Genomic DNA, 27,463 nt, shown 5'->3' with positions numbered 1-27,463 from the left:
GAAAATCTTGGCACTTTCCTGGGGAAATGCCTTTTTAATCCCCAATTTCCCCCGTGTGAGAGATGCGATGCGCCTGGGACCCTTTAAAATACTGAAGAGATGTTGTGGGTGCAATGAGGCTCAATGAGAGGAGAAAAGAGAGGCCCTAGCTGTCTTTTAAATTTATATTTTGAAATTTAATTATTTAAAATATATATACTTTTAAAAAAATTATTTTAAAATTTTCTTTAAAAAACCATCACATTGTACCAAATTTTCCACTTTATAACCACATGAAACTCTGTGTTTCTGTAAATACATTTAGGCTGTGTGTATGATATTGTAATTTAAAAGGATGGTTTTAATTTTGCTAGTTGTTTATGTCACAACAGCATTACCATTACATTCAGTGATATACGGGAATTACAACCTATGAGTAACATTAGTTCAAAAAACATGACTAAGGATCTGGTATGTTGGGGAATGGGAGGAGGTCAAGGGGGGTGACACCAGGAGTAGTGTGTGTATGAGAGGAATTGGTGTGTGTGTGTGTAAAACTGGTGTGTGAGAGAAATGAGTGTGTTTGTGTAAAACTGGTCTGTGTTTATGAGGGAAGTGTGTGTGTGTGTGTGTGTGTCTCTCTCTCTCTCTCTCTCCCCCCAAGAGACACCGGTGGGTTCCTCTCCCACTCATCCGCCTGCGCCTCCGCCGCCTTTCTCCGGCTGCCGGAGACGGAGGGCGCCCCTGTCCCGGTGCCTTGTGTCCCGCATCAGGAGCAGGGGGCAGGGAGGGAGGGAGCCCCGCCGCCGCCCCCTGGGCCCCGGAGTCCAAGGCGCCGAGAAGGGGAGGGAGGGAGGCTGCCTGGAGCCCTGGGCGCCGCCAAGAAGGTGGCCTGGCGGCTGCTGCTGCTGCTGCTGCTGGGGCTTTCCAGATATGGTCAGGGAGGCGAGGATGGGGAGAGGGCAGGCAGAGGAGGCGGCGGCGGAGAAGGAGGAGGAGGAGGCCTTTCTCTGAAGAGGAGAGCAGGAGGAGGAGGAAGGGAAGGGGAAAGAGAAAGAGGAGGAGGAGGAGGTGGGGACACCTTCGCTTGCCACCCGAGGCGCCAGGGCAACCCTCAGGTAGGTCGGGAAGGAGCCTGGGGGGGGTCCCGGACGCGTCCTCCTTTTCCCGGACGCGTCCTCCATTTCCCAGCTTCCTGGGAGCTTTCCCAAATGCTCTCCCTTTTGGAGCAGGACTCAGAGTGGCCAGGCGTCGCCTTAATTTTTGTCTTTCTTTCCCGGACGCGCCCTCCATTTCCAGCCCCCTCTCCCTCCCTCCAGAGGAGAGTGTGGTCGGGCGTCCTCCTTTTCCCGGACACGTCTGTCCAAAGGGGGCTTTCCCAAAACATAAGAGTGGATGAGGCGTCCTCCACTTTCCGCTCTCTGTCCAGCAGACGCTCCAGAAAGTGGGCCAGGAGTCTTCCTTTTTGCCCGGACGCGTCCTCCATGTTCAGCCTCCTCTCCAGAAGGCTTTCCCAAATGTTCTCCCGTTTGAAATAGGGATAAGAACGACCAGACGTCTTCTTTTTTCCCCGGACACCTCCTCCATTTTCAGCCTCCTCTGCAGCCAGGAGACATTGGAACAGGGCTAAGAGTGGCCAGGCGTCCTCTTTTCCCCGGACACGTCCTCTATTTCAGCCTTCTGTCCAGGAGGTTTTCCCAAACGCTCTCCCGTTTGGAGGAAAGAGCGGCCAGGCATCCTCCTTTCCCCGGACATGTCCTCCATTTCAGTCTTCTCTCCAGGAGGTATTCCCAAATGTTCTCCCATTTGCTGTAGGGTTAAGAGTGACTAGACGTCCTCCTTTTCCCGGACACGTCCTCCATTCCCAGCCTTGTGTCCGGGAGGAATTCCCCAAATGTCCTCCTATTTGAAGCAGGACTAAAAAGCATGGTTTTTATATTTCTGAGGTTGTTTTTTTAAAAAAGCTTTTATTTGAACACGTCCTCCATTTTTTCCTGGAAGGTCCTCCATTAACAACAACAACAACAGCAACATAAAAGCTCAAAACGTATTGGGAGAAAGGTGGGATATAAGATAATAATAATAATAATAATAATAATAATAATAATAATAATAATAATACTGTAATCTGAATGCTCAAAACACTTATTGGGGAAAAGGAAGGATATCAGTAAATAACAGCAGTAGTAGTAATGAGAATACTGTAATATAAAAGCTTGAAACACTTACTGGGAGAAAGGAGGGATATAAGTCAATTAATAATAATAATAACAACAACAACAACAACAACAACAACGTAAAAGCTCCAAACATGCATGGAAATGGAAATGCAGGCTTCTTAGTCCTCCTGCTCCAAAGGGAGGACATGTTGGCAGAGAGCTCTGGTGCCACAACAAACCACAGTTCCCAGGATTTCCTAGCACTGAGCCAGGGCTGTTAAACCAGTCTCAAACTGGATTATTTCTGCAGTGTGTTTTGGATTTATGGCTGCATCCGCACTGCAGAAATAACCCAGTTTGACGCCTCATGGACTGCCATGGCTCCATGATCTGGAATTCTGGGAATGGGAGTTGGTTGTGGCACCAGAGCGCATGGAGCCATGGCAGTTCAGATGGTGTCAAACTGGATTATTCCTGCAGTGCGGATGCAGCCGCCTGGCAAGACAAGGGAAGGCTCTGGGTCAAAAGTGATCCTGTCCAGAGATCTGAGGATCCTTCAGGGACTCTGCAAACTAGATCAGGTAAGGAGGTAGCCATGCTTGGAGAGAATGGAGGAAGGAAAAGCATCTTTCCTTGGTGAGAGGATGAGAGCCAGCCATCAAGGATGCTCTGAGTCTGGTCCAGCCTAGGAAGCGCTACTCTTTCTCCGCCTTTACGCGTCCTCCCCTCTTTCTCTCCCCCTCTTTGCGCTCGCCTCTCTCTCTGCAAACACACCCACTTCTTCCCTCCTTCTTGTTGCTACCTGTGCCTTGCCTTGCCTTGCCTTGCTTGCCTTGCCAGGGAGGGACCAACTTCCCAGTAACTTGGGCTGCTGCTGCTGCTGCTGCTGCTGCTATTGTTGCAGGTCTGCCTTACTGCCAGCCAGGGACCTGTTGCTGCCCAAACCTTCCCAGCCTTGCAGGTTTGTGTATGTGTGTGTGGTGAGGGTGGGGGTTATATGCATATTCCCTATCATTTATTTAATTTTTGATTTTGAGTACCATGTCGGTGCTAGGAGGAGAAGGCGTTCGGGTGGGTCAGCTGTGTGTGACAGCGCTGCAGCCATACGGATGGATGAATGAATGGATGGCTGGGAGCAGAGATTTGGATTTCCCTCTTCGGTGGAGGGGAGGGAGGGAGGCGAGAGAGTGTAGCAGGGGGTGCTTTGAGGATCACAGTGATGAAGATGAGGGTGGTGATGGTTTGCTTCTGGGGGGGGGTGGAACCCATGCACACACATGTCCATGCGCTGCCATGAATTACAGGATGTGCTTTGAGGATCACATTGATAATGATGATACTGTAGTTTGCTTCTTCTGGGGGAGAACCCTTACACACTCGTGTCTGCACGCTACCGTGAATTGCAGGGTGTGCTTTGAGGAACACAGTAATAATGATGGTGATGGTTTACTTCTTTCTGGGGGAAAACCCTTACACACTCATGTCTGATCATTGCCATGAAATGCAGGATCACAGTGATGATGGTGGTGATGGTTTGCTTTTTCTGGGGGGGGGGGGACACCCATGCACACTTGTGTCCATGGGAAAACCCATACACACTGGTGTCTCTGTGCTGCCATGAATTGCAGGGTGTGCTTTGAGGATCACAATGAGGATGAGGATGGTGGTGGTGATGGTTTGCTTCTTCGGGGGGGGGGCATACACACACATGGCCATGCGCTGAGTGTGCTTTGAGGATCACAGTGATGATGATGGTGGTGATGGTTTGCTTCTGCTGTGAGAAAACCCATGCACACACATGTCCATGCACATCCATATATTGCAGGGTGTGCTTTGAGGATCAGAGTGATGGTGATGGTGGTGGTAGTGGTGATGGTTTGCTTCTTCTGGGGGAAAACTCATACACACTTCATGTCCATGTGCTGCCATGAATTGCAGGGTGTGTTTTGAGGATCACAGGGATGATGAGGAGGATGGTTTGCTTCGTCTGGGGGAAAACCCATGCACACTCATGTCCATGCACTGCCACAAATTGCAGACGAGTATGCAGTGTTTGCCAGGCATTGTAGGATCTGCAATAGGCAGCTCCTATCAGGAAAAGGGGGATAGGAGAGAAAAACCCACCCTGCAGTTTCTAACCCAAACTCATTAAGAATTACAATCCTGATCCTGTCTTCCCCAACCCAACTGATGATGGGGCTTGGATGGCTGCAGGGTGGGGAGGAAAAGCAGAGGATCCGCAAAAGGGAGGTTTTGCAGACACGTGTCTGAGTGTGCAAGCACTTACACTTGGGGGGGGAGGACTCACACTTGCGTCAGATGGAGGCACACACCAATGCGCGCGCACACACACACACACACACACACTACACAGAGAGAGAGGAAAATCTTAATGGGAAAAATCTTGTGAGTCCCCCTGTCTTTTCCCCCACAGATACTGTATAAAGAGCAGAGAGGGAAATAGGTTCATCCTACAGAAAAGGGTCTGCGGTGGAAAATGGTGTTTCAAAGACAGCCAGCATCCAGCTGCTCTTTTCTAAGCATGGCAGCAGAACACACCCACTTAAAGGAAACTCCCTGTCTTTGCCCCTCCTGGCTTCATTCCTATAGCGAGGTGCTCCCCTTTCTGTTTAATTGGTTGATACCCTATATTGGCAGTTTGCTATGGTCCCTAACTACAATAGTATCTGGTAGGAGGTTTAGCACCCACTATAGCGTGAAACTAAGCTGCTGTTAAGATATTGAACTTTGTATTTATGGCTGCTATCCTATATGCGCTTATCTAGGAGTCACCTGGAATATTGTGTCCAGTTCTGGGCGCCACAATTCAAAAAGGACATTGAGAAACTGGAGCGTGTCCAAAGGAGGGCGACTAAAATGGTGAAAGGTCTGGAAACCTTGCCCTATGAGGAACGACTCAGGGAGCTGGGGATGTTTAGCCTGGAGAAGAGAAGGTTAAGAGGTGATATGATAGCCCTATTTAAATACTTGAAGGGATGTCATATTGAGGAGGGAGCAAACTTGTTTTCTGCTGCTCCAGAGACTAGGACCCGGAGCAATGGATGCAAGCTACAGGAAAAGAGATTCCACCTCAACATTAGGAGGAATTTCCTGACAGTAAGGGCTGTTCGACAGTGGAATGCACTTCCTCGGAGTGTAGTGGAGTCTCCCTCCTTGGAGGTCTTCAAACAGAGGCTGGATGGCCATCTGTCGACGATGCTTTGATCTGGATTTCCTGCATGGCAGGGGGTTGGACTGGATGGCCCTTGCGGTCTCTTCCAACTCTATGATTCTATGATTCTATGATTCTATGAACTCAGAGGGCTTTGGTACTGAGAGGATGGATATAAAGTTGCATTGCTGGTGTGCTTGTGGCTGGAAGCAAGGACTGCACTGTGGAACCGTTGCATGGGGTGGGGAGAGGGCTGCAATCATTTCTGCTGTAGGGTTGGGGTATGTGAGATACATTGATTCCCTTGCCTGATAACGGGAGGGTGAGAGATAGAGTTCTGGACTGCAGAGTGAAAGCCCTTCACATCTGCATCCACCTTCATAACTGCTTTTCCCACAATCATGCAATAAAGCATTTAATAATTGTTAAATAAAAAGAGACAGGGCTGCATTTAAATGCACAGCCACAGTACATCTGAGCTTTTATTGAAAGCACTCTGTGTGTGTGTGTGTGTGCACGCATGCCTTCAAGTCGCCTGTTGATTTTTGGTGACCCCCATAAATTTCATAAGGTTTTCATAGGCAAGGAATAGTCAGAGGTGGTTTGGCCAGTTCTTTTGTCCATCGTGTGTTAGTTAAACTGTAGCATCCATAACTGTGGGACTTGAAGGTGGTTTCAACGCTGCATCAGTCATGCTGAAGTCCACAGGAGACTGTCTGCATGGTATTCCCTGCCACGTCTGTGGGAGCACATACCAGGTGTAACTATTTCTAATGAGACACCTTAAATAACCTAAAGTAATAGTGGTAAAATAACATGCTATCCAAATCAATTTGAAGTGGTGCTCTGAACAGATGAAAAGAAATAGGTGTGTCAGACTTGTGCATGGGTGTGGTAGGGGATGCTAATGCATACCAAAACTGCAGACTTTGAGCATGGTAAAGTACTCTTTTGAAATAACATGAACTGTATTTTAGACCAGCATTTTGCTGAGCTGGCGGTGGGGGGAGAAAAAGGCATGCAGTGAAGGTGCCATACAAATAATTCAGCATGTTGAGGGCAGTGTGGAAAGCTTAAGAGACAGAGAAATGCCCTTTCATGAGCACGGCATGAGATCAAGTTGAGGGTTAATGAAGAAATGTTCTTCACCATGGCTCACTCTAATTTCCTTCATTTTCCCCAACAGTTACTCAGTCTGACAAGCAAAAGCAAACTGCTACCTCTGTAGCACTTGTTAATTTTGCTTGATTTAGCATGTTTGCTGCTGGACAAAAATCGATTTTTCTTTTCCCTGTACAGCAAACTCACTTGCTTTTCCCTTTTTCCCTCAGCCCAATTTCTGTCTTTAGATATTTACTTACATCTCTTCTTCAAGCGAATTAAATAATTAAGAGACACCTGCAGTCCTGATTGAGTTCTTATTGAGATTGGTATTATTAGGAACTCCATTATTGTAAAAAAAACTAACACAAAAACCCACCTCACTATGTATTAGCTTCATCTCAACAGAGGTAAGGCTACATCTTACTAATATTTTAGTTTAATATCTTAATACAGACCCAGCGTGGTGTAGCATTTTGAGCATTGGACCATGACTCTGGAGACCAGAGTTTAAATCGCATCTTGGCCATGGAAACCCATTGAGTGACCTTGGGCAAGTCACACTGTTATCAGCCTCACAGGATGGCAGTGGCAAACCCCCTCTGAAGAAACCTTGCCAAGAAAACCCCAGAATAGGTTCACCACCTTAGAGTCTCCATAAGTTGGAAACAATTTGAAGGCACACAACAACAACAAGCAGAAATAAGGCCACCTCTTACCAATAATTTTAGTTCTGTGTCTTAATAGCAATATAAATTAACTCTATCATGGATGCCAAACCTTCACCAGAGATTATTGTAGTTAGGGGTGATAGCAAACTGCCAAAATACTGTCTCAGTCCATTAAACTAAAGGAGAGCACCTCACTGTAAAAAGGAAATGCAATGAAGAATGAAACTGAAAAAAAAAAAATCCCACAAGGGTACAACTGTGGATGCATTCAATCTTTCTGCTCTCTTCATTCCGGTTTTATAGACCATCTATTCAAATTCATTCAGGTGTATATGACCAATTTTTCTCATCATCTTCCCTTTTAATAAGCTGGGTAGCTCAGTGACATTCTTTCTCCCACTTTCCATCTGCCTAGTCCTCCTGCAGTTTGTGCCAATTTTCGTGGACTCCCAGTGTGTTCAGCAAAATGGGATTCTGTTATAATATAAAATCTACTACCCCAGTGATGGGCATGGCCAGACTTCCCACACTTTATTCCACATCTTTATGATTTCTTTTTTCTTTAGGGCATAGCTGCTTTTGATGGAACACTATCCAGAGCCCCATTTCTCTAATTTGCCTTCCTCTGTTCAGAAACACCAGGACTTTGTATTGGATCAGGCCAATGGTCTACCAAGGTCAGCATTTTGACAGCAACCGACCAGCCAAATACCTCAAGGATCCATGTGCCTAGAATTTTTTTATTTATATATATATAGCTACAAGCTTCTAGCACATTTACACATGAGAATCTTAAATTGTTCTTCAGTTCTGTGTTCTGTGTTAGGCACTGAAAGATTTTATTTTAATTCCCTAGTTTTTTTTAAAAAATGTGTAAGGAAATTCATTAACATAGTGCAGTAAATACACACACATACACACACACACACACACATACATGTTCATTGTTGCTCATTAAAAACAATATTCATAAGCTTTCTTGCAAAACTGGGACTCAAGCCAGTGCATAACAAGATTAAAAACAAATACAATAAAATATAGGCAAGAATCCTCTTGGTATTGTAGACCTGTGTGGTTGTTTTGCAATAGACATATTTGGTTCATAGTTGTGTAAAGAGAGTTCCACAAGTATAATCATTTCACATGAGCTTAAGTCGTACTGATAGCCCAGACTACAATAGAATCGATGAATCATTTGGGTTCATCTATATATTGATTCACCACTCCGTAGTTGATGCAGTGGAGCTACTCTAGTAGCTCTACTAAACAAAATGACTATAGTCTTGCAGCTGCACATTCTTGGATGGTTTGTAACTATTTCTCAGTGTCTTCAGTGTACCACTGGGATTGCATAAACAGCCACTGTGCTTTCCCCATTGCACAGTGGGGTAATAATCATGTACATTGACATATACAGTGGACCTTTGTTATACGCTGGGGTTTGGTTCCAAGATCCCCCATGGATAACAAAATCCGTGGATGCTCAAGTCCCATTAAATATAATGAAATAGCAAAATGGTGTCCCTTATAAAAAATGGAAAATCAAGGTTTGATATTTGAAATTATACTTTTTTTGAACATTTTCAAACCATGGATGCTTGAATCCGTGTATAAAAAAATTGTGTATAAGAAGGGCCGACTATACACAGGTTGCTGAGTTGCACAATGTATTCAGCAGGAAGGTGGCGTAGTACAACTGCTGTGTAACAAAATGAGTGTTGATTTATACCTCACAAGCATTATGTAGGATCTCAGCCATACTATTATCTACTAGTTAGATAAATGCCCTCTCTCAAAATGGATGTTGTGATTTTGGCTTTTAAGGTGGCAACCCTGTCAACTGTTATACAACTTGGGGAGGATGTGACCAGCATTGGAGGGCAAAGATTGACAGCTCAGTTAGCCATGCTCACTCTTTTCCTGGGCCCAGGTTCTAAACATAATTATGTTCAGCATTTATATAGCACCTTTTGAATGTCGAGTGTATTTCACAAATCTTGCTTCATGGATTTTAAGGAATGGGATGAGCAATCTTGAGAAAGGTGGTGCAGAACTCACAGCTGGTACTGGATTCTGTATCTGGCAGCTGCCTTTTTAAAGAACCTGGGAGTTGCCTCAGATGACTCTCCATGATGATGAACAGAGGTGGGGATTATATGGCCTTCCACATGTTGTTGGACTGCAAGTCCTAGCATTCCTCAGTATTGGCTGTTCTGGCCAGTGCTGATGGGAGTTGCAGTACAATTGCATCAGGAGGGCCCCGCAGTTCCTGTACCTGTAGTAGATAAAGAATATGATGCCAACCAAACCAGGAAGAACAATGATACTGAGTGAGTTCCCTGAACCCCATATTTTGCCCATCCCTGAAAACTGGCATGAACTTTTCCTACTGCCTTCCTTTTCAATCCTGGCAGATTTTTTAGGGAAAAGCAGTCCAGTTAAAACTGGACAAAAATTATCAGCATTGCATGTGAGCTTTATGAACTACAAAAGCTGCAATTGCATGCAGGGGCATCATTAGAGGGTACAAAGGATGCGGACCACATTAGGTGACATGCTAAGAGGGGGTGACACCACTGCTCCCCAAATAGTTGTCTTTTGGCAGAAATGGGCTGGGACATTCACCTGTGTCCCTTTAAAACACTGAAGAGATGGTGTGAGTGGGATAAGGCTCAGTGGGAGGCCAAAGGAGAGGCCCCAGGTTTTTTATTCTTTTTAAATTTTCTTAGCAAACATCAAATTTCTTAGAAAATTTCTCAGAAAATTATCAAATTTTCACTTTAACCACATGAAACTATGTACATGTAAATAATTTGGGCTGTACATATGATATTATAATTTAAAGATTTAATTTTAATTTTGCTAGTTGTATATGGCCAAAGCGCACTGCAGAAATAATCCATTTTGAGACCATTTTAACTGCCCTGGCTCGATGCTAGGGAATTCTGGGAACTGTAGTTTTGTGAGACATTTAACCTTCTCTGTCAGAGAGTTCTTGTGCCACAATAAACTAAAATTCCCAGAATTCCCTATCACTGATGAGCCAGGGCAGTTAAAGCTGTCTCAAACTGGATTATTTATGCAGTGTGTTTTGGACCTATGTCACAATTATTGCCAATACATTCAGTGATATATGGGTATTACAATTTAGAAGTAACATCAGTACAAAAAATATCACTAAAGATTTTGTATGGTGTGGTATGGGAGGAGGTCAGTGCAGGGGGTGACACCATAAATTACTGCATGGGGTGACATCGACCCTAGAGGCACCACTGATTGCATGAGAGAATGTTTGTTTTAAATACAAAATGGCTTACTTCTGTCTCTTCTAAAAGTAGGACTGGCTCTAAAGGTGATCTCCCTCATGCACATGCTGGGGTGCAAAGAGTGACAGCAAAATGTTGGAGCTGTGTGTGTAACATGTTCTCTCCTGTAAACTGCCACCTCAGGTACTGTGGAGAACATTGTCCAGTTCTAGTGTTTAAGTAAGATAAAGGTGCCAGTCTAGTCAACTTATGAATATGGAATGGAGGGAAGAAGGGAGGCTGTCTTATTCCTTACTTCATTCAGAAATTGTCTTTGGCTTGCTTCAGTTAAAGGATCTCAAGTAAACTATCTAAAAATGATCTGACGTGTGGAGCACCTCTACAAGTTGGAGTAAATCTGTAGCCTAGAAGACCAATGGTCTGATCCTGGTTCAAGCTTCACGTATTCTTCAGTATCTCTATGGTTGTACCAAGGTTCATTGAATCAGAGTTGAAAGAGACCACAAGGGCTATTCATTCCAACTCCTTTCCATGCAAGAATACACAATCAAAGCACTTGGCCATCCAGAAAAGCAGCTGCATGGGTACAGTGCCTTTAGGGCTATGCTGACACCTTAGAAGGAGACAGATGTGATTTTTTCCGCAGACACTAGCATTGTGCACCGGAGAAACTAGCTGGCATTTCAGTCAGGAATAAGTGCATACAAAGGAGTGGAACTAGCCTAATGTTCATGGTCATAGTGCTAGCAGCTGATAGGCTGGACAGCGTGACACCTGTGCTGATCTTCCATTTGAGTGAGCCCTATGAATGAAAAGAAGCAATCAGCAGAGATTCTGAGTGCCTTGAAGTTACAGGGAAAACCTCTGAAACAGCCTGCCCTTGAGTCTCTTGGAATTTTTAAATGTAGTACCATACTTCTCAGTATGAGGATATGGGCCCTATATGTGTCAGCTCCAAGATATGCTGCTAGTAAAGTTCCTTTAATTTGTAAAGCCATTGCAGATCAAAGACATATCAAAACATATTATTTTGCCTGTTATAGACTCAGAGCTGTGTATGTTCTGCAAGCACTTCAGCACATTTGCAAAACAATGTATTGATGGGCACAGCCATTTAATTTTACTGAGAATCTCAGCCTTGACTGAGAAACAAAAAACAAGTTTCTAGCCCCCTAGCTCTGTACATAGGCTTGAAAGTAAAGGCCTAGATTGAATAAGATGCCTGAATCTGCTCTCCAGTTTTCTAGAGATAATCGCTGGCCTTTCTTCCTTTCTATTACTAGTCAGGTAAATTATGCAAAATATGACAGTGAATGTCTGCATACATAATTTATACAAGTTCAGCTTTACTTAGCCCAGAATATGTGTTACCTTGTACACAGTAAAAACTGCCTTAGAAAGTCTTCTGCAGAATAAAAAAGGTATCATCTTGTTAGAGAGTAATAATGCACTCTTACTGTAATTCACAATGCAGTTTGATAGCCAACAGAAGTCCAAGAGTGGAGGCATTACTCGACAATATGATGTGTAAATAAGAAACTGGCCACATTACATTGTGTACCAAATTTTGTGAATTCTGCAACATGGGAAATTCTATAGATGTGGAAAAGGGTGTTGTTGTTTGTTGTGTATGTTTAAGTCACTTCCAACTTGGGGTACTCCAAAGGTGACCCTACCACAGCATTTTCTTGGGAAGGTTTGTTCATGGGAGGTTTGCCATTGCCTTCCTCTGAGGATAAGAGAATGTGATGTGCACAAGATCACTTAGTGCAGTGGTTCCCAACCTTCCTAATGAAATGACCCTTTAATACAGTTCCTCATCTTGTGGTGACCCAAACCCATGAAATTATTTTTGTTGCTACTTCATAACTGTAATTAAATAGGTGCTTTCCAGTGGTCTTAGGCGACCCCCATGAAAGGGTCATTTGACCCCCAAGGGGGTCCTGACCCACAGGTTGGGAACCACTGACTTAGTGGCTTCCACTTGGTTGCTAAGTAGTTTGATCCCTAATCTCAGAGTCCTAGTCCTGCACCCAAACCAATACACTATTTTCTTAATTGAATTCTGGTGGCAGAATTGTCCTCACTTTGCTTTGGTGTATGATTTTGTGTCATAAACTGAGTTCCTATGTCATGTTGGCAGAGCATACAAGCAAGTTTCCACCAAGATACTTAAGGAAGGCAGTAGAGCTTTCTCCCTTGGCCTGGCTACTTCCTGTGTTGTGCAACAGGAGTGGAGGGGGAGATGGGGCTCTTCTGGGCTCAGCTCCATTTCTTTAGGTATTGACTGTCTCTAGAAGTATGCCCTAGCTTATTTCAACTGTACTTAGCTATGAAGAGAAGAAGACGTGGGCTCTACTCTGTTAGCATACCCTACAATATTCTCGCTGGAATATGGGGTTTCATATTTTCATATTTTGATAGCTAAATTCAGGCATGTTTTTAAGAGGTCACAGTGACCTTGGAATCACTAAGACATTTCACATGGTAAAAGCACAATGTCCTGAAAGATGTGGAAGACTTGGAAAGCACTAAATAAAGGTTAAATGGGTTTGCTGATTACTACATCCTCCTCCAGGTTCTCTGCATATCCTCTTGCAATAGGGACTGAGTGAATCCCATTGCAAAACAGTTAAAGACCATATTTCCTTCTTCCCCCCAGGCTGTGTCTGTTCACCCCTTCCTATACAACTATCCAGTGGTCTCAGGTTTGATCAGTAATTGGTCACTCCAAAGTTAAAACGATCAGTTATTCTGAAATTCCAATGCCGATACCATGGGAGACCATTAGGTCTTTGTCATACAGCAGGATATCACCAAGTACCCCTCGAGGCTATGAAATCAGATATAAATATTAGCCCCAGTGCTAGCCTCATGTGTGGTCAGAGGGTCCCTCACTGTGTCTCCCTCAAATGCTATCTCAGCCCCATTCCATCTACCATGGAACCCTCTCTTCAGGACTGGTAATTATCCCCCCCCTCCTCTAACTCCCAATTTCTTACTATCCAAGCTTTCACAACTTTATGTTAGCTCTGTATGGTCAGGGACATAGCCGGGGGGGGGGGTGTTATTGGGGTCCGGACCCCCTCATTAGAATAATGAATGGTGCGTGCGGCTGCGCCGCCGCACCCAAGCCCCATTATAATGGTGGAACTTAGTCTGCCCCCCCCTTCCTGAAATCCTAGCTACGTCCCTGGTATGGTTCTAAGAGTTGCATTGAATTTATGTGTTTGTGCGGACCTAAGTAAAACTCTCTTCGGCTCAAAACAGACAGGCCAAATATAGTGGCTTCGAAACACTTGGGGGTCATGGTGTTTAGACGATGCTTGCCCCCAAAGTGACTGGAAGCTGATCTGAGGCTATCTAAGGTGGGCTGAAGCCACCAGCAAGGAGTGAATTTAATCTGCTTCTGCCAGTGGCCCATTCACAGCAGTGGCCCGCTTCGGGAGCAGGCTGTCCAGTCACCAGGTGCCAGAGCGATCACGTCCGGAGCAGCCAGAGATGATGCCTTCTGGGCCACCTGCTTTGGTCTGTGTTCACTGAAAATGGAATCTCTCTACTGGTGTACGTACATGGAAAGATCCCCTTAAGATATCCACCTCTTGCAGGCCTCCTTTTGAGCTAATAAATTCTCCCCAAATATCAAGGAGATGCTGTCACTATTGGTGGGGGCTACAAGTCCCCCCTACCTTTTGAGTACCAGCTCCCAGCCTCAGGCTGTTCCTTCCTATCTGGGAGCTCAAGAACAGTCAGCACAAATCCAGACCAACACACACACCCCATAGCTGATACGTGGCTGGAGAGATAGTGCCAAATTCCCTGGTTGTTGTTTTGCACCAGTAGGAAACTGCCTCCACAGCTAATTGTATGGCCTTCTGCCTCAACCAAAAGATACTGGAGAGCTCATCCTTTGGGTTCCACAGAAACTGAACTGTATGAGAACTACAGTGTCCTCTGTAGCCCTGAAGATTTTTGTCTGTAGTTATCTCAGGTCCAAAAAAGTACAAAGATAGGCATAGCTTTCACTTAGACCTATGTGTGTCACTCACAGGATGCTGGGCATTGTGTGGAATGATGATGGTATGTTTGATTTTGAAATGATCATAATGATGATGATACCATACATTTTCAGCCGTCACTCCTGCTATCAGTCTATAATATCAGACTTCTAATTTTGTAAATTATATTTAAAGAGGCACAGGTTTAGATTGACTGTTTAAAAAAAATGGCTCCTGATATTATTTTGAGTGGTTGTTGGAGAAGGAACCTGACACGGTGATTTAAAGTGAGAAAACAAAAACATCAGTCATGGCTTGACAATTGTTTTAACATTTTAAAATATCCTATTTGGGAAAAACACGATAGCCCTGATCTGTTTAGCATTTGGATTGTGTGCATTGAGGTCTGGTGCTTTTGCCCAATTTGGGAAAAAGTTTAGGTGATTATTTTTAGTATTTGTTTCATTTTGGTGCCCTTGAAGTCATCTTGACAGTGAAGTTTAGTAGGTTTGCCAAAGTAGGCCCTATGGATAGATTATCAACAAGTTGAGGGACAAAGGAGGTTGCTAGAATTTGGTCTTTTGTGAACCGTAGAAGGTTGAAAGTTAATAATGATTGTGACATATTTCAATATTATTAGGACTGTACACATATTTGGCAAACTCTGTCAGTTTGTGTAATGGTAAATGGTAATTGTGCTAATAATATTCTTCACTACAGCAGTTAATAAGGCCACATCAATTCCCCAGTTATTTGGGGATGTGGAAGAATTGTGGAGAGTAAATGTTTACAGGAGAAAGCTATTGTAACATTCATTATTACTTGTCTTGTCTGTTTGGGACATAATCATTATGCAGCTTGTGTATAATGCAAGAGGTATGGGAAGCACATACCTTTCTTTAAGGTATTTCCTGTTCTGCTGACTATGAACAGGAGCTATGTGTTTCAGTGCTGAACTAGTAATGAAGGAAGCCACAGTTGGTCAATCCCCAAATTTTAATTAGGGGAGCTCAAAGTGATCAATTTATGATTTAGTGTCTTTAAACCTGAGTTTGGTCAGAATATTAGAGTTGCTTGTTGGAGCTTTAACCAGTTCAAAAAATTCTGTCCAGTCCAAGGTAGTGATTGAAAGTAAAGGTCTTTCTCTGCTGTTTATCTGCAGACTGCCCCTGCATGTGGAGGTTTCATTTTTGTTGTCACAATCAGTGATCAAGTAGCTTCTGCCTAGACTATCTGAAGAAATATTTCTTGTCTCTGCCCATCATTTAGATTGCCAGGGAATACCGTTCTGCATGTATTTCTAGTTTTAGAGGTGATGATGGTTGGGGTATGTAGGACTGTATTGTTTGCAGAGTGGCAACCAATACAACTCCCAGAACTGTCTTAAAAGATCTGTTCAGGTACTGTTCAAGAACCAGTTTGTTCTCGGAAGCTTCACTTGGTTCGGCTATCATGATATTTTTCTAGTTCCCTAAAGAATTCCTTTTCTGGACTACAAATCCCAGAACCTCCAGCTGCCATGGCCATGTGTCTTGGGGTTCTGGGAATTATAGTGTGAATAGAGGGCTTTGCTTTATAATATTGATGAATTTGCAGGGAGTTGTTTTTATCCTTTTAGTATTCTGTGGAAGGATGTGTTCTTTTAGAATGTAAATACAGTGGGACCTTGTTATCCGCTGGGGTTTGGTTCCAGGACCCTCTGTGGATACCAAAATCTGTGGGTGCTCAAATCCCATTAAATATAATGACATAGTAAAGTGGTGTCCCTTATATAAAAGGGCAAAATCAAGGTTTGCCTATGAGAATTTGTATATTTTTCAAGTATTTTCAAGCCGTGGATGTTTGAATCCATGGATAAAAAATCTGTGGATAAGGAGGGCTGACTGTAAAAAAGAAGGAAAGAAACAAATTAAGGGATGTACATTTTACCTGTTTCATTCCTGCACACAAGAAAACATAATTTCAAAATTGTGTTTATCTTCCTAATGGGATAAATTACATGCAGTTTTGCACATTTTTGATAATTTTCCACACTTTATAACTTTCTTCAGGAAAAAAAATGTGCAAAGTTTTGTTTTTGTGTGAAAAATGTTTTTGTGTACAAACATACTTTTGTGCAGAAGACAATATATTTTATGTAAATACACTGTTTACTGCACAAGATGTGGTAACCTTTAGAACCTTTGAACCTTTAGAAGGTTCAAATGTTTTATTTAAATATGTAACATTTATTTGATCTTAATGCTTCACTTCATATGTGCATATTGTTTTGAAGAAGAAATTTGCTGAAATCTGTTGAACTGCTCTTTTCTTTTCTTTTTCTTTTTCTTTTCTCCCCCCCCCCTTTCTTTTGGTGTACAAACCTATCCCTATTATTTCCCTGTCATTTTTGTTTCTAGTTCCAAATTTTCAGCCCAGTAATGTCCAGGAACACATCTCCTTCATTAACTGAGGCATACCCATACACGGACCAACTCTTTGATAGTCCGGTTGGAGAAATAGTGCCATCATTCGAATTAAACAGAAGCAGTTTAGTGGGGAAATCCCATGCAGATAATTTCTGCACAGAACCAGTAGCATAAGTGAACAATTAGGCTACTGGGCTGTGAGTACAGACCTTTTAACTAGTCTGACTTCACCACAGGATTAGCACAACAAAACTTTTCTAACTATGCCACAGTGGTGTGGGTGCCATGTGCTTTACTGCTAGGATACATGCAGCATATTTTCCTTCAAAACCATTCTATGGATTCTCTCTACTGATGTTTACATGGGCTTGTTATTAATATATTTCTTAAGTAGTTCCCTTTGCTTCCAAGTCTTTTGATTGTAACTAAAGTACACCTGTGGCCTCTCCCTTGCGGAGTGCCCTCCCCAGGGAGATTTGCCTGGCATCTGTCTTATTGTCATTGGGTCACCGGGTAAGGGCTTTAAAAAAATAAGACGTGTTTGAGTTTCTTTCATAATCAGGGCTTACTCTTCTAATATTGTTTGAAATTAAGTGCTGCCAGATTCCCATTTTGGCAATTAGGGATTTGTTTTTGGCTATTGTGGTAATGATTCACTTCATAGACTGAGTTGTCATTTGGCAAATGGATTGATGGATGAAAAAGCCAGAGTAACCTTGGGATAATGCAAGTGTTCTTATTGGGCACTGTGCTATTTCTGTATTATTATTGTTGAGTTAGTTGTGTTCTATTGTTTTTGTGTTTTAATTGAACAATTGTATTTTCTTTTGAGAATATTAGCTACCATGGTAATGTCACTGGCATAGAAGATGTGAGTTATAAATTGCAGAAATAAATGTATCGGCACACCAGGTTAAGGTCCCATCTTTCCTATATACATGTTATTGTCAGCATTTGTTAAATGGACAGGAAATCTTAACACATTTTTAAAAAATTGGTCATCCAAGAGAGCTGTGTGTGTATGTTTTGAATCTGTATTAGTTTGAAATCGACCATTTATCAGTTCAGGACACCAGAGGAGTGTAGAGAAAGTATTTTTGATGGCTATCTCTAACTACGGAGACTCAGAAAACAAGAGTTGAGCATCTTCCAGAAGCAACATGATATATGGTCAAACATATGTTATCACTACCTGGATGACCATGGCTTCAGACATAGTAAACAAACACAACCAGCCTAGTGTGTTCTTTCTTTGACCAAGATGATGCCCCCTCTGAGGAATGAATTAGGGAGCTGGATGGAAGATGTCTTGTAGATGATGGAGTGAGTTTGTTTTCTGCTGCTCCAGAGGCTGTGGATTCAAATGACAAGAAAAGAGATTCCACCTAAACATTAGGGAAAAAAGACAGTCAAATAGACTGTCTCAGGGGATGGTAGGCTCTCCTCCTTTTGAAGACTTTAAATAGAAGTCGGATGGGCATCTTTCAGGAGTACTTTAGTTGTGTATTCCTGCATGGCAGGAGGTTGCACTAGATCAGCAGTTCTCAAACTCTGGTCCTTGGGGTGTTTTGGACTTCAGCTCCCAGTAGCCTCAGTCAACTTAGCCAATGGTCAGGGATTCTGGGAGCTGAAGTCCAAAACACCTGGAGGACCTGAGTTTGGTAACCACAGGACTAGATGGTCCTTGCAACCCCTTCCAACTTTTTGTTTCTGTGATTCTGTGATTTAGCAAGGATTTTGCATAAGACAAACTCTGCTAGGCCATTAAGAAAATGACTGTAATGTCGGGATGCTCTGATAAGATTCCTGTATGGCAGTGGTTGACTTTCTATGACTGTGTGGAATAAACATTGTTTTTGAACTCTCATGCTTATAGTTGATACAGATCAACTAATATGTCAGTTCTCAAGGTAACAGAAAGCTTTTTCCCCAGTGGCTCCTCACTCACCCATCCCCGTGGCTCTTCCCAAACCTGAATGCAATTGCAACTCGGGATTTGTTAAACTATAGCAAATGTGTCTTTATTTATTTATTTATTTATTTATTTATTGGTCTGTTGGAACCCACACAAATTCCCAGTTTGTTTCTTTTGCTTAGTTGGCATCCTGATGAAAGCAGCCTGCTTATTACGGCAGCCTTGATCCATTTTTTTTGTGTATACATCGCATGGCTCTGACATATGCACAGTATAATGAGAGTGCATATCTGAGCTTTTAGAGCCATAGCATCTTGGCTTGTCACAATATACACTGTACATAAGAGAAGACTGGAAAAACAGCAGCAAGCATCACATTTTTAGGCATCAGCCTGGCAGAGGGATGGAAAGTAGGTCAGAATTCTTAGGTGTCTGAGCCAAATTTGTAGGCAGCTGGTTGACCAGCTGCTTAGGATTTTTCCAGCATTGCCTAAGACATTACATCCTTTCCTATTTCCCATTGTATTTTATTAAGAACACAATCTTAACAATACAACCTATGGTATATATCAGATCATCTCAGTTTTACATTTAAGATATATAGTGAGGTGGTTACTGCTGGACAGTGGGGCTTCCTCTCTTGATATTGATACTAAAGTTGAATATTTTTGAAAGAGAGAGATAGGATGGAGATGTGGTCAGAGGAGGCTTAGAGCAGAACCCTCCAAATCACGGCCCCCTTGGAGGGGGTAGGACTTGTGATTTTGGTTTCAAATCTTCATTTAGCTATGAATTCAGTGGATGACCTCATGATAGCCATTGTTGGTCAGCCTAACATCCCTTACCAGGAAATTATGAGGATAAAAAGATGTACATTGAACCCCTTGGGGAAAAAGTGGAGTATAAATGCAATAAATCAATTTAGTAAAAAAATAAATAATCAGAAGCAGTTATAGTGGTTTTTAAGTGTTGAACTATAACTCTGGGGCTGAATCTGAACTGCAGAAATAATGCTGTTTGACACAACTTTAACAGCCATAGTTCAGTGCTATGGAATTCTGGAATTTGTAATTTTGTGTGAAATTTAGCCTTCTCTGTCAGAGAGCTCTGGTTCCAGAACAATTTATTTACAGATTATTTCTGCAGTGCAGATGCAACCTGGGAGACCAGGATTCAAATTCCTAATCACCCATGGATACCCACTTTCAGACCTTGGACAAGTCAAATTCTCAGCCTACGGGAAGGTACATTGGAGTTGACTTGAAGACACATAACAATGACAAAAAAATAAATGAGAGCTGTAGGACTTAAGTCAGAGTTTTAGAACTATTATGTTTCAGCTGTTTTAAAAATGACCCTCAGTTATTTATTTAAGATGTATTTGAGTTTAGTACTGGCTATCATAGGTTTTTCAGAAGCAGTGGGTTTCTACATTCTGATCTCCCCCCCCCTTGTTTTAAAGATTAATACACTTCAGTGATTACATAGGCCAGACATGCACATTGAAATTTTTGAGATTTGGAAAGATAGTCGAGATCATCAAAATAGGACAATGTTCTGATGTAACACTACCCTCCAGTTTAGTATTGCCTCAAGCTTTCCTTACCTCTAGTCTCATTACCTCATTGCCTTATCTCATGCTTGCATACACACATACCCCATCGCAAGAGGTTATATTAGCCATGGCTTATTATGTTGCTTAGGGCCATTAGTCTTAGTGAAGAACACACTGCAGGCAAGGGGACAATAGGGGTGACAGATTTACCACACCATCCCCACCCTGGCAGGGTTCTTGCAAGTTCTATTACTAATCTACACAGTTCTCTGGAGTCAGAGATTACTTGTCTTGATGGTGACACCTCATCTTATGCTACTGGTGGGCAGGTGAGCAAGTGAGTGGAAACAGGGAGTCAGCTGAAGGCCATCTGCTCTACTTCCATTTGGATATATTTGGGATTTCCATTAAAGATGTGATGATGATTTGTGTTTCACTCTTGCCTCAAGGAGCAAGAAACTTTTAGCCATCCCTGGTGTTGCCTAAACCCAATAAACCATGATCAGGTTCAACTTCATGTTATGAAGCTGGTTTAGTTCAGACAAACAGTTAAATAAATAATAATAATAAATTTTTTATTTATATCCCGCCCTTCTTATAATCAGGGCGGCTTACAGCAAGGTTAAAATACAATCCATACGACAAGAGGACAAGAAGAGTTAAAATACAAATACAGCAAATCATACAAAAAATAACAAGCAAAAAGCCCCATAGCCCAACCTCTTGGCCACGGAAGAGGAGGGAGGCCCACAGGATTTTATTCGGGGAATGCCTGTTGGAACAGGAAGGTTTTCAAGTCCTTCCTGAATTGGGCCAGGGTGGTGGACGAGCGGAGCTCAGTGGGCAGCGTATTCCAAAGGGCTGGGGCAGCCGTGGAGAATGTCCTCCGTGTGGTGGAGGCTAACCTAGCCCCAGGCACCTTCAGTAATTGCTGCCCAGACGTTCTGAGGGTGCGAGGCGGAATGTACGGGGAGAGGCGGTCCTTTAGGTATCCTGGGCCCAAGCCATTTAGGGCTTTATAGGTGATTACCAACGCCTTATATTGAGCTCGGAAGCGGATGGGCAGCCAATGGAGGTCTTTCAAAACCGGTGTTATATGGCTGGTCCTGGGAGCACCAGTGACCAGCCGGGCTGCCATGTTCTGCACCATTTGCAGCTTCCGAGTTTGGTATAAGGGTTGCCCCATGTAGAGTACGTTGCAGAAATCCAGTCTCGAAGTTACCAGAGCATGAACAACAGTTTCTAGGTCCCTCTGGGCCAGGTATGGGCGCAGCTGGCGAATAAGCCGAAGCTGATAACAGGTGCTCTTGACCGTCGCATTCACCTGAGCTGTCAGGAGAAGCGACGAGTCAAGAAGCACCCCCAGACTGCGCATGGAGTCCTTCACAGGGAGCGTGACCCCGTTCAGGACAGGTGGAACCACCGCCATTCCTGGACCAGGAGAGCATATCACTAGTACCTCCGTTTTCTCTGGATTCAATTTGAGTCGGTTTTCCCTCATCCAGCCCATTACTGACTCTAGACAGGCCATGAGAGGAGAGACGCCATCCCCAGTCACTGCATCAGTCGGAGACATAGAGAAGATGATTTGGGTGTCGTCAGCGTACTGATAACCCCGCGCCCCATGTCTCCGGATGATCTCTCCCAGCGGTTTCATGTAAATGGGAGTTATAGTATTAAGATTCACTGTGGTTTGGGGCTTAGATATAACACAAAAATGGTTTATTTGAACTGGAAGGGAAACCTTTCCATTTCTTCTTCGCAACCACGCTGGATGAGGCGAGTGGGGTGGGAGAGCAAGAGAACCTGAAACTTACCTGGGCCCCATTCCCACTTACAAATAAATCGGTGTGCAATCCGAATCAATGGATCGATTCAACAGCGGAGTGTGGTTCCCACTACATTTGATCCCGATCACATTTTCCCCTCTAAAATAATTCAGTTGTGGTTCCCATTCATGAATGAATCAATTCAAAATGATTCATTCCAGCCGGCTGAAGGGGAAATTTAAATTGATTCCAACCCGCATATGGTTCTCACTTGCGCAGATTCGATTTATCAAAAAAGAAGTGGAAAAAATCAGCATCAAAAAGACACGGACTAAATGGGTCTAGCGCATGGCCCTCCCTCGCAGAATCGCTTCAGCGATTTGGATTAAGTGGGAACCAGATCGTGAACCGGTTCAAACCGGTTCACGATCTGATTTAAAAGGTAGTGAAAATGAGGCCCTGGACTCTTTCACATTGCATTGAATGATATGTACCATATTTTCCGGCGTATAAGGCGACGGGGGGTATAAGACAACCCCCCCACGTCGCCCGCTGGCAGCATCCCTGGCCTGCCCTCAGGGGGTCTCGCGCCGGCTGGAGGGGGTCTCTCTGGAGGCCTGAGAGGATTCTCGGTGGCTGCACCCTCAACGCCATTTTTTTTTCAAAAGGCGGTGGTGGGGAAGTGGCTCCAGAGCTGGCCGGGCCGAGGCAAAGAGCCAGCCTCTTACTTCTCTGCGCCGCTGCCGCCGCCGGGGATCCTCCAGTCTTCCAGCGGCTTCAAAAGTCCTCCGCGGAAGCCGCTGCCACCGCCACCCAGGATCCTCCGCTCCTCCAGCAGCTTCCATAGAGGACTTCTGAAGCCACTGGAGGATCGGAGGACCCTGGTGGTGGCGGCGGCAGCGGCAGCGCGGAGAAGTAAGGGGCCAGCTCTTTGCCTCGGCCCAGCCGGCTCTGGAGCCGCTTCCCCGCCACCGCCTTTTGGAAAAAAATGGCGGTGAGAGCCCAGCTGCCGAGAATCCTCTCAGGCCTCTCTCCTCCAGCCAGCGCAAGTGCCAGCTGGCTGGGAGAGGACCCAGCAAGGACCCCAGAGACAGGGAGGTGGCCTTGCCATTCGCCTGTCTCTGGGGTATAATTCCGGCGCATAAGGCAGACTTCAAGAGTTGCCTTATACACCAGAAAATACGGTACTGGAGTCCATGAAAACTTCTGATGAATAAATCTTGTTAGCCCACAAGAATATTTGCTGATTTATCTGCAACAGACTAAAACAGCTCCTCTTCCTCCTGTTTTTTTAAAGGGGGAAAGGCTGGTTTCTAACAAATGATAGTCCTGGTTCAGTTCTGGGCACTTCATTTTAAAAAGGACATAGACAAGTTGGAGCAGGTTCAGAGCAAGGCAACAAGAATGATAAGAGATAAAGTGAGCAAATCATATAAGGAAAGATTGAGGGAGCTGGATTTGTTCAGCTAGGTGAAGAGAAGACTAAGGGATGACATGATTGCACTCTTTAAATACCACAAGAAGTCTCAGAGAAGAGGGGACAGGACTGTTCTATACTGCCACAGAGGGTAGGGCGAGGTCTAATGATTTGAAGTTATTGGAGAGTAAATTTCTATTGAATATTAAAAGGAACTTAATGACAGTAAGAGCAGCTTGGCAATGAAACCAATTGCCTGGAGGGTGGTGGGTTCTCCTTCTCTGGATGTCTTCAGAAAGAAGCTGGACGCTGTAAATGGACTGCTATTTCCTGGGAAAGCTTTAGCTGGAGATACTGCACTGAGAAGGGGTTGGAGTCAGTGACCTCTAAGATCCCTATCAACTCTATGATTTTATGGTACAGCTTGGGTGGGGCCTGGAGAGATGGCAGGAAGAAGAGATACTGAGCAGGATTACCCATAGATGTGAGGAGCTGACTTTTGCTGAGTCAGATCATTGTTCCATCCAGTCCAGTGCTATCTCTTTCAACTGAACATTTCTACTCTGAACCTGGTATCCTATATATGCAAAATTTGTACTGTACCATTGTATTATGACTCCTCCCAAGAAACAGGATTTCAGAGGTGGGCTTTTGGTGTCCCATATATATATATCCTCATAATACCTCCTCCCATCAGTAAACTAGCGGAATCAGAATGACCCCTGCACATTTTGCAAACGTGTTTGGTTTGTATAATTTTATATAATGAAAGTCAGCAGATTTTAGGATTCCTTGACCAGCTTTGTTTTCCTCTAGAACTCTGAAGTTCATTGGGTAGAGCTGGGTGCAAAACAGTGGGTCAGGCAGGCAGGATGGCAGTTATGTGGGTTTCTCAGTGTTGTTGGACTGCAGCTCCAGAATTCATTACCATTGGCTATGCTGTAAATGGTTGTTCAATCTCAAGAAGGTCATACATCCCCCATCTGTATTAAGGCTTAAGAAGCAGTTAGTTAGTCCCTAAATTGCAGTGATACCTTTCCTCTCTGTATGCCATTTCCTTTAAAATCCTCTCTTGAGTGCTGCATATATTTATGTTTAAGAAACTCCCCTCCCCATCATGCAATTTGTCAATCTCTTTTGTAGTTTCTGTCTGCTGAAAATTGGTAGAAAAGAACTCTTGCATTAAAAAGGCCCATGGAAATAAAGTTCCAAACAAAAACTCAGGTGATTTATTCATCTGCTCCAATGCAGCTGAATAGGCTGAGGATACCTGTGCCAAATCCTTTTAAGACAGAGGAGCTGATCCAGACCATGATAGAACTCTGGCTCTCCTTTACAAGCTTGTGTAAGGTTGACCCTCAAGTTTAATAATTCCTCTTGAGCCATCTGCTTCCCATTCTTGCCAGAGGGATTTCACAGAACACCAGCTTTTGCATCTTCAAAGATTCTGACTAATTTGGTGATACTGGAACACACTTCCAGCAAATCATTTTAAGGGAACTTCCAGTATTAACACACAGATATTGATAAAGATGGCTAAGGTTGTAATTTGTTTATTTTCCATCACCAAATGAGTGCTTATTTGAGGAACTGCATATAACAAAATCATATCAATTTACCGAAAGAGGAATGACTTTCTTGAGTATGGAATACACATATTAAAAACTCTTAAACAAGGTCAAACAGTATGGACTACACACACACACACACACACACCCGCCATGCTTATGCATGCGCACACATAATCTTATCTGTTATAAAAATGATGAGGAATCTCTTTAAGCCTAAGAGTTGAATTAAAATATCAGAAGAGTCCTTAGGGCTGACAGTGCAGCGTGAGAAATAAACCAAAGGGAAAACAGTGGGACTAAAATGCCAGAATATTTTACTTAAAACTCTTACTGCTGATTATTAAGCCATTGTTGTTTGCCATTCAGCCAACCTCAAGTTATGGCAAAACCTATGAATGAGAGACCTCTGTGAGCCTTGATCATCAATCCTCATACTCAGGCCTTGCTAACTCTGGGCTGTGCCTTCCTTTATTCAGTCGATCTACCTCTGGTGTGGCCTTCTTCTTTGCCTACTGCCTTCCACCTTGTTGAGGCTTATCATATCTTCAAAGGAGTGGTGAAGAATTTCAGCCTGTTAGTATGATAATAAAAGACACAGAAAATGAAAAACAGTCAAATGATTGTGATCTGGTTTTGTCCCCCTAGAGGCCCCAATTCATCCCCATATAAAACCTTGTATTGGTGAGATCTGATTCATTATCTAGTGCAATTGGATCCCAAATTGAATGTTATAAATGTGGTTTAGATTTTGTTAGGACAGAATAGTGTTAATTGTGGCAGCACAGCTACTGAAATACAACCAGAGACATCTACCTCTGAAGATAAAGCAGTATCTTAAGCTAGCAAAATGGGACAGAACTGTCCCTTTGTACTGTTCCCAGATCTCACTATACTCTTTTTACTACAAATTGCTAGCACAGTATTGTTCTGGCTAAGAAAACAGTCATTACCCCAATTGCCCCTTCAATATCTTGTTAAAAACATCATTTGGGTTCACTTTCCCTGCTCCAGGTCTTACATTTAAATAGCCTAAATTTCAGCAGGAGCGAGTGCTTTGGGTGACAAAAACACATTTGGAATTTTGTGATGATGCCATGGATGCCCTGACAAAATGGTTGTCATGGAAAGACATCCATTTGCATAATATATGCCAGGACAGCAGGGGCCACTCACAACCCCCCCCCCAAAAAAAAACAGACTGTTGAAGCCAAAAGACAACTGGCCCAAGAACCTGAGTACAAGCCAGGGGTAGGAGTCTTGAACCCTAAGACACACAATGACTTCTTTAAACCCACAGCATTTCTTCCCACAAGCCACTCATTTCACAGAAAGTTAAATTAATTATTTCCTCTAACTCATGTTGACTGTTGATTTATTCCATCAAATGTATGTCCTTCAAACAGGAGGAATTTGGGTAGTCCTTCCCAAATTACTGACAACAACCAAACCACACCACACACGGAAAATACATACGGAAAACACACTCTCTCTCTCTCTCTCTCTCTCTCTCTCTCTCTCTCACACACACACACACACACACATTCAAGATCCTTGCTAAACATTTTATCTCTCTTTCTCTTTCTCTCTTTTACAGATACGTATTTGCCATCACCTGCCATCAGAAACATGTCAACATTTACCCTGTTTAGAAAGTTGCCCAAGCACACAGACATCCCACTTTTCTCCCTCCCAACCCCAACAGCCCTCACCTGGTCTCCCTTCAAGTCCTCCAAGATGCCCTGCAGTTCTCCCTGAGCCACCTGAAGTCATTCTGTAACTTCCCTCATCAGCTCCTGGGACATCCCAAAGACCTTTATCCAACCTTGCTGGTCAGCAAGAGATCTTTTTCCTTCCTTCCTTCCTTCCTTCCTTCCTTCCTTCCTTCCTTCCTTTCCCTCCCCATAGGTGGCAGGTTTTAATAGGTGGCCCGGTATCCAAAGAGCCTATCCTATGCCTTCCTATCATTTTTGTTCCCTAAGAATTATTCTAAGGAAAGAAAATGAAGATGGCAAGTGACAGAAAGTGAAATGCTTTGTTTTGCAGGCACCTAAGCGAATATATTTTGAGAGTTTGGCTTTTAAAAAAAAATGGGAGGGCTTTGATGAGCATCATGGGATCACATGAGTGTAGCTTCCATTGGATTCCATGCTGGAGGGCTCAGAGCTTGAAGAAAGTGTTTTCTGTAGTCTTCTGTAGTAGTAGATGTCACAGTCGTAAATGGTTGTTCATAGCATGGAAGGCTCCTTTATTCTGTATCAGGCCATTGGTCTTTCAAGTGAAAGTATGGCCAGGGGGTGGAGGGGATTATCAAATTGAGCTACAACTTTGGAAACATGTCCAGACAACATGGTCAGTAGCCATGTTGTAGCCTGTGGCCCAAGAGTTCCATGCAACCCATAGCCTAATTTCAGTACCTGTGGCAAGCAGTCTCTGGCAAAAGTGATCTGCCACCTCCCTGGCAAATTGCTAAGGAGAGTGACAA

At 43.5% G+C, this 27,463-nt stretch overlaps 1 protein-coding gene across 6 annotated transcripts in view; it reads left to right on the top strand.

Moving 5' to 3' along the window:
- SLC8A1 (solute carrier family 8 member A1) overlaps positions 1-27,463 on the top strand; it is a 475,767-nt gene that overhangs the window by 100,930 nt on the left and 347,374 nt on the right. For 5 of the 6 annotated variants that reach the window (XM_042445615.1, XM_042445613.1, XM_042445610.1 and 2 more), the window contains exon 1: positions 3,048-3,099. The exons of the other annotated variant lie outside the window; for it this stretch is intronic. The gene's annotated coding sequence lies outside the window, so the exon portion shown is untranslated. Of the gene's footprint in view, positions 1-3,047; positions 3,100-27,463 lie in introns of those variants that run through there. 6 annotated transcript variants of the gene reach the window in all.

Source organism: Sceloporus undulatus, chromosome 1, assembly GCF_019175285.1.
Source record: "Sceloporus undulatus isolate JIND9_A2432 ecotype Alabama chromosome 1, SceUnd_v1.1, whole genome shotgun sequence".
NCBI lineage: Eukaryota > Metazoa > Chordata > Lepidosauria > Squamata > Phrynosomatidae > Sceloporus > Sceloporus undulatus.
The sequence above is the reverse complement of the archived record's forward strand: the minus strand, read 5'-3'. Positions and strand labels throughout refer to the sequence as shown.